The following is a 9,665-nucleotide window of genomic DNA, read 5'->3' on the forward strand; positions in this document are numbered from 1 at the left end:
ACCAACCCCTCGGCCCCCCGTTTTTAGCAGTGGAATGTCTGGCATGCCTGGTGCTCTGCATTCCCTCTGTCCAGTGAATGGGGCATTCCTCCTCTCCAGAGAGCCATGATAAATTAACAGACGGTTTCTAAATTGGGACGTGGGCACCAGGGTTTACTGGGAGATACTCATGTGCTACACATTTGCTTTGAGCACTAAGTGGGTCTTTAAAATTGTTCTCTTCCAGTAAAGAAAAGCTTATTTGTTGTTTTTCCCCTTCTCAATCCTCGTTATAATGCTGTGCAGGCACTTTGGTGCCTAGGGTAGTGGTTCTCGCCCTTGAGGGTGCATCAGAATCCCCTGGAGGGCCCCACCATCGGAGTTTGTGACCCAGTAGATGGGGGTGGGCCGGAGGTTCTGCACATTCCTAACAAACTTCCAGATGCGGATACTGATGCTGCTAGTCTGCAACCACGCTTGGAGGACCACGGGCCTTACAGACTCCTGGTCACCCATCAAAGCCCTGCTCACAGGCATCACCTGTTTGCAGACCCTCCTGGTTTTCCTTGTCCTTCATCGGCAGCTCCTTCCCAGGCTCTGTGGCTATTTCTTGTTACCTCTCTGACCCCTGAACATCTCCTGTTTCCATTTCTACTCACTTCCTCGGTGATTTCATCCAGCCTTATAGTTTGAAACACCAACTATAGCCCAATGACTCCTAACTCTATACTTGTAGCCCAGACTGCCAGCCAACTCCAGACTCTTCTCACTGCCACTTCAACATGTTCATTTGGATGCTAAGGAGCTACTGCATGCTTAAGGGGGCCCAACACGAACACCTCCCATTCCTTCCCAACCCTGCCTTTCTCTGCATCGTACTCTTCCTAGTTAAAGGAGCCGTTTTTCTTCAGTTGCTCAAGACAAACAACAACAAACAAAAAAAACACACACAAAAACAAAACACCACTGACAGTTATCCTTAACTCTCCTTCTCAAGACATTACCATCCTGTCAGTTCAGGGTTCAGAATACAGCCGGTGCTGAATGCTCCGTGCCCACTGCGACTGCCCTGATCTAAACACGATTGTTGCAGCCAGGGTTACTGCAGCAGCACTAGCATCCGTCCAATGGCGGTCTCCCCGCTTCTTCTGCCTTACCCACCTCCACTCCACCCTCATGTGGAGTCAGGGGATCCTTTTCATGCATAAATTGGGCCATGTCACTCCATGGCTCAAGACTCCTAGTAGCTTCCCAAATCATTTAGCAAAATCCAGACTCTTCACAATGACCTGCCAGGTCCTACAAGACCTGTCCCCACCCCCTTATATCTCTGACCTCATCTGCTCTGCTTAGTCCACTCCAGCCACATGGGCCTCTTGGTCAGAGCTCAAGCACGTCTAGCTGACCTCTCAGAACTTTGCACTGTCTGTTCCCTCTGTTTGAAATGCTCTTCCCAGGAGAGCCTACACTGCCTTCAGGTCTTTACTCAAATGTCACCTTCAGTATTAGAAAACTCAATAGTTTTCTCTCTAATAAGAAAAAAGAAAAGCCCATTGTATCTTTTAAAAATAAATTTGGACAAATTTTCATGAATTTTCTGTAAGCAAAGGATCAAATGATCTGAACTTTGTGTGTATGTATTTATTTGCTTTGCCTCAGGTAGTAGTTAATAATGATAAATAGCATTTATTGTGTTTACTATTATACATGTTTTATATAGAGAATCTCATTTAACTTTTACAGGTCTCTGGGATAGATATCATTAGTACTCTCATTTGATAGGTGGGGAAACTGAGGCACAGAGTTCAGTGACAGCGAGTGGGAGAGACAAGATCAAGCCCAGACCCAATTTATTCCAAAAGCCTATTTTCTCAACCAGAACAGTAGACTGTCTCCCTTGTCTTATATTCTTTTCTGATTTCTTGCTCACAAATGGTGCTAAATATATGATGAATTTCATCAAATTAATTAAAAATTAAAAGGCCAGTTGAATTCAAAGGCCAGTAAGTCCAGTTGAAACCTCAAAATATTATTTTCAAATAAACAAAATTTCAGCAACTATCAAACTGGTGCTCCTTTTTTCCAGGTACCTGCGGAGTGTTTCCAAGTTTTAGGATTGCCTTAGATTCATTTGCATGTTCTAAGTCTTAGGAAAAAGAAAAACTTCAGAGCTTTAAAGAGCTCTCCAAAAAATTTAAAAATGTGATTTAAACTTCAAGATGACATTATTTATGGTCACCTATGGGACACAGAATCATTACACATAAATACACAGTTACTTGGAGTAAACTTTCTATCTCACATATAATTGCTCAATCCCAAGAGCAGATGGTCCTTCAACATTGGCACAGGTGGATGTGTCTGGGAAGCAGACTGACTGGCGTTTATCATGTAGGATGTTTAGCGGGGGGTGCCTTTGGGATCAACTCCTGTGGAAGCAGGACTGGGCCAAGGGGGAAGTGACACGACACAGTCCTCTCACAGCCTCTCTGACCCCACCGGGAACTCTGGAGTTAAAGTTGCCCCATAGTAGGCTGAAATGGCCGAATTCTATGTATTGCTGCTTTCATCAGTCGCTGGATGTGGCCCACCTTAGGACAGGTGATCTCCAATGAGGGGCTCTCTGTATTTGAGGCCGACCCAAAGGGGCTGACCGCTAAAGACTGTTTGATGACAGCACTCCCAGCAGCTGGGACAAGTCCTTAAGGAGGATCTGGACAGCACATCAGTGCCCACCACAGGCATTTTGCAGAGAAAGGAAAGGATAATGCACATGGAGAGGTCCGAGAGCGAATCCAGAAAAATCTACAAATTATGTGTGTCAACCCACTCCCTTTGGTCACTAATCATGGAGCCACAGAGCTGTGCTCAGCCTCATCACTTGGGCAGACAGCATCAGGCCCCAGGGTAGGAATCACCTGGGACTCTCTTCTTTGGGATCTAACTTAATCGGATGATCAAATAATGCACGTGTAGTTCAGTTTACAGAAAGCACTCAAAAAACATTAGGTATTATAGTGGGTTGAATGGTATCCTCTCCAAAAGATATATCTGCAGCCTGGAATTTGTGAATGTGACCTTATTTGGAAAAAGTAGCTATGTAGAGGTAATTAAGTTAGGGGTTTTGAGATGAGATCATCCTGGATTATGGGATGGATGGGCCCTAAACCAATGGCAAGTGTCCTTCCAGGAGGCAGGAGAGAAGCAACAGACACATGAAAGGAGGAAGACAGAGGTTGGAGGACACAGCCCCAAGCCAAGGGATGCCTGGAAGAAACCACATCCAGAGCAAAGAACAGATTCTCTCTGGAGCTCCCGAGGAGGGTAGCCCGCCACCTGGATTTGGGACCTCTGGCTTCAGAACTGCGAGAGAGTAACTCCCTGTTGTTTTACGTCATCCAGCTCGTGGTGATTTGTTCTGGCAGCCGGAGGAAGGTAATCTAGGGAGTGTTATGCACCAAGCAAACATGTGCCAGGCACTTTGCATGTGTTATCTCATTCAATGTATGCATCATCCCTATGAGACGAATACCATTACTAACTCTATTTTACAGATGGGGAGACAGGCCCAGAAGGGTCTATTACTTGTTCAAGGTCACATGTCTAGCCAGTGTGTCGCCAGAATTTGATCACATATGCTACATTGCCCCTAAGAGCTTCCTCTTCACAAAGGCTTGTCTCTCCTCACAAGGACTGCCTGGACCACATGCAAGCAAACTTAGCCGCTGTCTCTGTCGGCATCCAAGAGAAAGGAAGATGGAACACTTGCAGGAGCCTACCGCCCTCTTTTCACTTTCTCTCTCATAGCCAGGTGATGCATTGGAGGGAGCAGCTCACCTGGGGGAGGAAATAAAGAAGTGCAGCGTTGAGGACGCACCTGGCACGCGTCGTGGATGGTAGGCCAGACTCGGAGGCTGAGGCTGTCTTCTCCGCCCACTTTCCCTTGGGTTTGCTCTCTCTCCTTGCTCGTCACCCTCACATGGTGCCACGCATTGGTAAGTTCAGCAAACCTGCCTGAGTGCTCTGATGTGCCAGGCACTGGGCCCAGGGCTGGGAGTCCAGGGGCGAACAGGAGACTGACCCGTGAAAACTTCATTTCAATAAGATATGTTGGTGAGATAGAACAAGGGCTGCAAACAACAAAATCCAGGGGCCAGGGAGGCAATGGGGACTGTGGTGAGCTTAAGGGCATTGCTGGCACCAGCTTGAGGCGGAGCTGCCAGGTTGGGACAGAGGCCCAGCATTGCCCATTCTGCCCATTTTTCAAAGAAAACCCAATGTCCCGATTTACACAGTAGCTCTTGACTTACAAATGCTGGCAATTAATGAAAACAATATATTTAAATCTATCTTCTTAAGCTGGAGTTTGCAGCATCAAGATAGACGAAAGGAGATGGATGGGAAGGCTTCCCGCCAGCCCTCCAGAGGCGGTAGCCTGGCATACGAAACCAGTGCCAGTCTAGAGAAGAGAAACAGGCAGACAGAATCTAGCTGACTTTTAACCAAGGTCACATGTCTCCAAGTGCCAGGGACAGAATGAGAAGTCATTAGCTGGCCTCCTCATTGGCCAGTTTCTGGGCACGTGGGGAGGACTTTGTAATACTCTAGGACCTGTACAAATGTAAGGCTGTTCATAATTCCCTTTATAGTAATTATACTTGTGTTTCTTTCTATTGTACATTATAAGTTTTAAAATGATAACCTATGACATAACCTCTAATCTGTGCCAAGATGGTCTCTGCTGTGGATTCTTGCCTCCCTGTCTCTCTGTCCCTGTCTCTCTGTCTCTGGATCTCTGAGCTGCACACGGGCTGGGCTTCTCTGCCTCTCACTCTTCACTCTGCCTGTGCTCTGTGTTGCTTTCGTGTCATCTCTCTCTCCACACATGCACACCGACGTGCCCCTGCTCACTGCCTACTATCAGGTTGAAATGAGATGGTAAAATAATCCCAGGCTCTGTGGCCTGTCTGGCCAGGGACCTTTGTGGCACTCTAGCAGGGGGTGAAGGGGGCGCTGCCCTGGGGCTGGCGGGTGGTGTACCTTGGTTCCTGCCCAGCACCAGCTGCCTCTCACCCCGAGGGACAGTCACATGCTCGCCGTGGATCTGAATCGTCCTCTGTGAAGGACCAAGGCCCATGGTTAACCAGTTCTTACAAATCTCCCTTTATTACAAAATGTATGACCCACTGTTCAAATTGCCACCCTCAAATGACCTGAACCAGTAAAGTAGATGCTTCTTTTAGAGTGAGCATTTAAAAGGAAATAGATACTTCAATAGGTACTTTCTACCATTGTTCTTTCCTCTATCAGCTCACTGTGAATCCTAACTTGGAGTCAGACATCCTTCAATATGGTTTGAATGCAACCTTTTGATTTCTTTAAAATCAAAATCCCCTGGGATGGCTCATCACAGAAATACTACTGGCACCTTTGCTGAGTGTTTGTGCTGTGCCAGATGGTTTCATGGTCAATTACTGGGGGAAGAAACTAGGCCCAAAGAATTTAAGCAATCTGCCCAAGGGTACAGGGCAGGGGTGTGAACCCAACTATAGCTACTACCAAAGTCCTCTTAACTTCTGTACTTCCAACACGGGGTGGTGAGGCGGGTTGAGCAGACACTTTGGAATGTCCTGTTCTGCCCTGGCTGGTGTGGCTCGGTTGGTTGGAGCATAGTCCCATACACCAGAAGTTTGTGGGTTCGATTCCTGGTCAGAGCACATACTCAGGTTTTATGTACAATCCCTGGTCAGGGCACATGCAGGAGGCAGCCTCTCTCTCTCTCTCTCTCTCTCTCTCTCTCTCTCTCTCTCTCTCTTTCTCCTCTCCCTTTCCCACTCTCTCCCTCCCCCTCCCTTCTTCTCTCTAAGATCAATTTTTAAAAAAAGGAAAAAAGTCCTGTTCTCAGATCCTCCTGCCTCCTTCCTCTACCCCTAGAGTGGACTGAGACCAGGAAGGCTAGTTTCTCCCTGTCCCAATGAAGTTTTTGTACCCAGCGTCCTATGGGGATAGTCTTTTGAATCAGAGTGGGACCTCTCCATCCCACATCCATCCCACCCTAACACCCACTTCCCCGCTGCCCATTTGCCTTCCCCAATGATGTCCTCCTGTGTTCTCACGTGCTCTTCTTTCTGTTCACAATCAGAATGCCTTTTTCCTTTTCTCTGGTTGGTAAACTCTTTTTAAGGTGTTGAACTGTGTCCCTCCTAACCCCCAAATTCATATGTTGAAGTCCTAGCCCCCAGTATCTCAGAAGGTAACCTTATTTGGAGACAGGGTCACTGCAGATGTAATTAGTTAAGATGAGGTCACCCTGGAGGAGAGTGGGCTCCTAATCCAATATGACTGGTGTCCTTATCAAAAGGGGAAATTGGTACGCAGACCACACAGGGAAAATGTGAACATGAGGGCAGAGACCGAGGTGATGTGTCTACAAGCCACGGAATGCAGAAGATAGCCAGCAAACCACTGGAGCTGGGGGCAGGGGGAGAGGGAGGCAGGGGCGGGGGGAGGGGGGGGCCTGGAACTGATTTACTCCCATTGCCCTCAGAAGAAACCAGCCCTGCCGACACCTTGATTTTGTACTTCCAGCCTTCAGAACGGACATTTCTGCTGTTTAAGCCCCCCAGTTTGCGGTGCTTTGTATGCAGCCTTAGGAAACGAACGCACTCCTGTTCATTTCTCAAGACCCAGTTCAAATGTCCCCCCCAAATGTACGTGCCTCATTGTCTTCCTAAGCTGCAGCATGTATTACTGTGTTACAAAGACTTAGTTATCTACAGTGGAAGCTGAGATATCAAGCAGAGAACAAGTCTGCCTTGTCTGTGTATCTGCTCAGGTGCCCTCTGTGTGTGGCTAATGGTAGGCGCTCGGTCAATGGTCCTTGAAGGGAAGGCTAAACAACAGCATAGCCTCATTGACAAACACCTCCCAGAGGCCTGCCTATGCTGCAACTCTATGATTAGAAGAAAGAAAAAAAGCTAAATCTAAACTGTAAGTCACCCAGGGGCACATACGGAAACCAGTGAACTGCACAGATGCACTCTGGGAACACAGAGCCAGTCTGAAGAGGAGCAACAGTCTGAACAGGGAGACAGAGCAGCACATTCAGTGAACTGTGGGGAGGGAGGGAGGGCCAGGAGGCTCTCGGAAGACCACTTTCACGAGAGCCAGAGCAGAGACTACAGGGAGAGAACCGGGCCCTGGAAGGAGGCACCAGGCCTTGGGTGTGGGAGAGAAACAGAGATGATGAAACAGCCTGGATCTTGCCACCTGAGCCTGTCCCAGCTCAGGCTCATGGCCTCCCGTCTGGGTTCAGGAGACAGTCTGGGCTGTTGGAAAAATCAGAAAGACCTGTTCACCTAAGTCTCCACAAACACTGGGCCACAAACAGCCCTATTGTAAGCACTACATAAATATTAATGTTATTTTTATGCCAACTCAAGTTTTTCATAGGTCCAGGATTGTAGTTGAAATTGATGATGGAAGATACCTAGGAATAAACTTAACTAAGGAGGTAAAAGACCTGTACTCAGAAAACTACAGGACGTTGAAAAAAGAGATAGAGGAAGGTACAAACAGGTGGAAGAATATACCGTGTTCATGGATTGGTAGAATCAACATCATTAAAATGTCCATACTACCCAAAGCAATCTATAGATTCAATGCAATCCCCATTAAAATACCAATGGCATATTTCAAAGAACTAGAGCAAATGCTCCAAAAATTTATATGGAATACAAAAAGACTCCGAATAGCCATAGCAATCCTGAGAAAGAAGAACAAAGATAGAGGGATCACAATACCAGATTTCAATGTATATTACAAAGCCACTGTTCTCAAAACTGCCTGGTACTGGCACAAGAACATATAGACCAATGGAACAGCACAGAGAACCCAGAAATTAACCCAAGCCATTATGCTCATTTAATATTTGACAAAGGAGGCAAGAGCATACAATGGAGTAAAGACAGTCTCTTCAATAAATGGTGTTGGGGAAATTGGACAGATACATGCAAAAATAAAACAAAACAAAACAAAAACTAGACCACCAACTTATACCATACACAAAAATAAACTCAAAATGGATAAAGAACTTAAATGGATAAAGAACAGGAAACCATAAAAATCTTAGAAGAATCCATAGGCAGCAAAACATAAGACATACCTCATAGCAATATGTTTACAGATACATCTCCTAAGACAGTGGTCGGTAAACCGCGGCTCGCAAGCCACATCCGGCTCTTTGGCCCCTTGAGTGATCTAACGCCACTTCTTCAAAATAGACTCATTCAGACCGAAAACCGACTTCTGCGCATGGGCCACAAAGTTTCAATCGCACTGTATGTGTGTGCCCGCACATGATATTTTGTGGAAGAGCCACACTCAAGGGGCCAAAGAGCCTCATGTGGCTCGAGAGCCGCGGTTTGCTGACCACTGCCCTAAGACAATGGAAATTAAGGAGAAAATAAACAAATGGACTACATCAAAATAAAAAGCTTCTACACAGCAAAAGAAACCATCAACAAAACAACAAGAGAGCCCACTGCATGCAAGAACATACCATTTGCCAATGTTATCAGCTATAAGGGTTTAATCTCCAAAATTTATCAGGAACTCATACAACTTAACAAAAGGAAGATAATACAATCAAAATGGGCAAAGGATCTAAATAGACACTTTTTGAAAGTGGACATACAGAAGGCCAAGAGACATATGAAAAAATGCTCAAAATCATTAATCATCCGAGAGATGCAAATCAAAATGACAATGCGGTACCATCTCACACCTGTCAGAATGGCTATCATCAACAAATCAACAAATGACAAGTGCTGGCGAGGATGCGGAGAAAAAGAAACCCTCATGCACTGCTGGTGGGAATGCAGTCTGGTGCAGCCACTGTGGCAAACAGTATGGCGTTTCCTCAAAAAACTAAAAATGGAACTCCTATTTGACCCAGTAATCCCACTTCTAGGAAAATATCCCAAAAAATCAGACACACCAACCAGAAAGGATATATGCCACCCCTATGTCCATAGCAGCACAATTCACCATAGTTAAGTTTGGAAACAGTCTAAGTGTCCATCAGCAGATGAGTGGATTAAAAAACTGTGGTACATCTACACAATGGAATACTATGCTGCGGTAAAAAAGAAGGAATTCTTACCATTTGCAACAGCATGGATGGAACTGGAAAGCATTATGCTAACCATAATAAGCCAGTCATAGAAAGATAAATATCACATGATTTCACTCATTTGTGGAATATAATGAACAACATAAACTGATGAATTAAAATAGATCCATAGACATAGAAGCATGGAACAGATCCTCTAGCCTCGGAGGGAAGGCACTGGAGGATGGGAGGGAGGGGGAGTAAGAGATCAATCAAAGGATTTGTACGCATGCATATAAGCATAACCAATGGACACAGACAGTAGGGGGGCAGGGACAAGTGCTGAAAAGAGAGTGGGCAGGGAGAGGTCAATGGGAGGAAAAGGAGACATATGTAATACTTTCAATAATAAAGAATTTTAAAAAAGAAATTGATGATGGAGTCTATTCATCAAAACAGCCTTTCATACAGTGGCCTGCCTTTAGGGGTTGGGGAAGTGCAGAAACTAGAAATGCAAATTGGACAATTGGTAAACTGCACCTTTGATGCACTACAAGAATAGAAGAAAAATCTA

Source organism: Cnephaeus nilssonii (assembly GCF_951640355.1).
Source record: "Cnephaeus nilssonii genome assembly, chromosome: 14".
NCBI lineage: Eukaryota > Metazoa > Chordata > Mammalia > Chiroptera > Vespertilionidae > Cnephaeus > Cnephaeus nilssonii.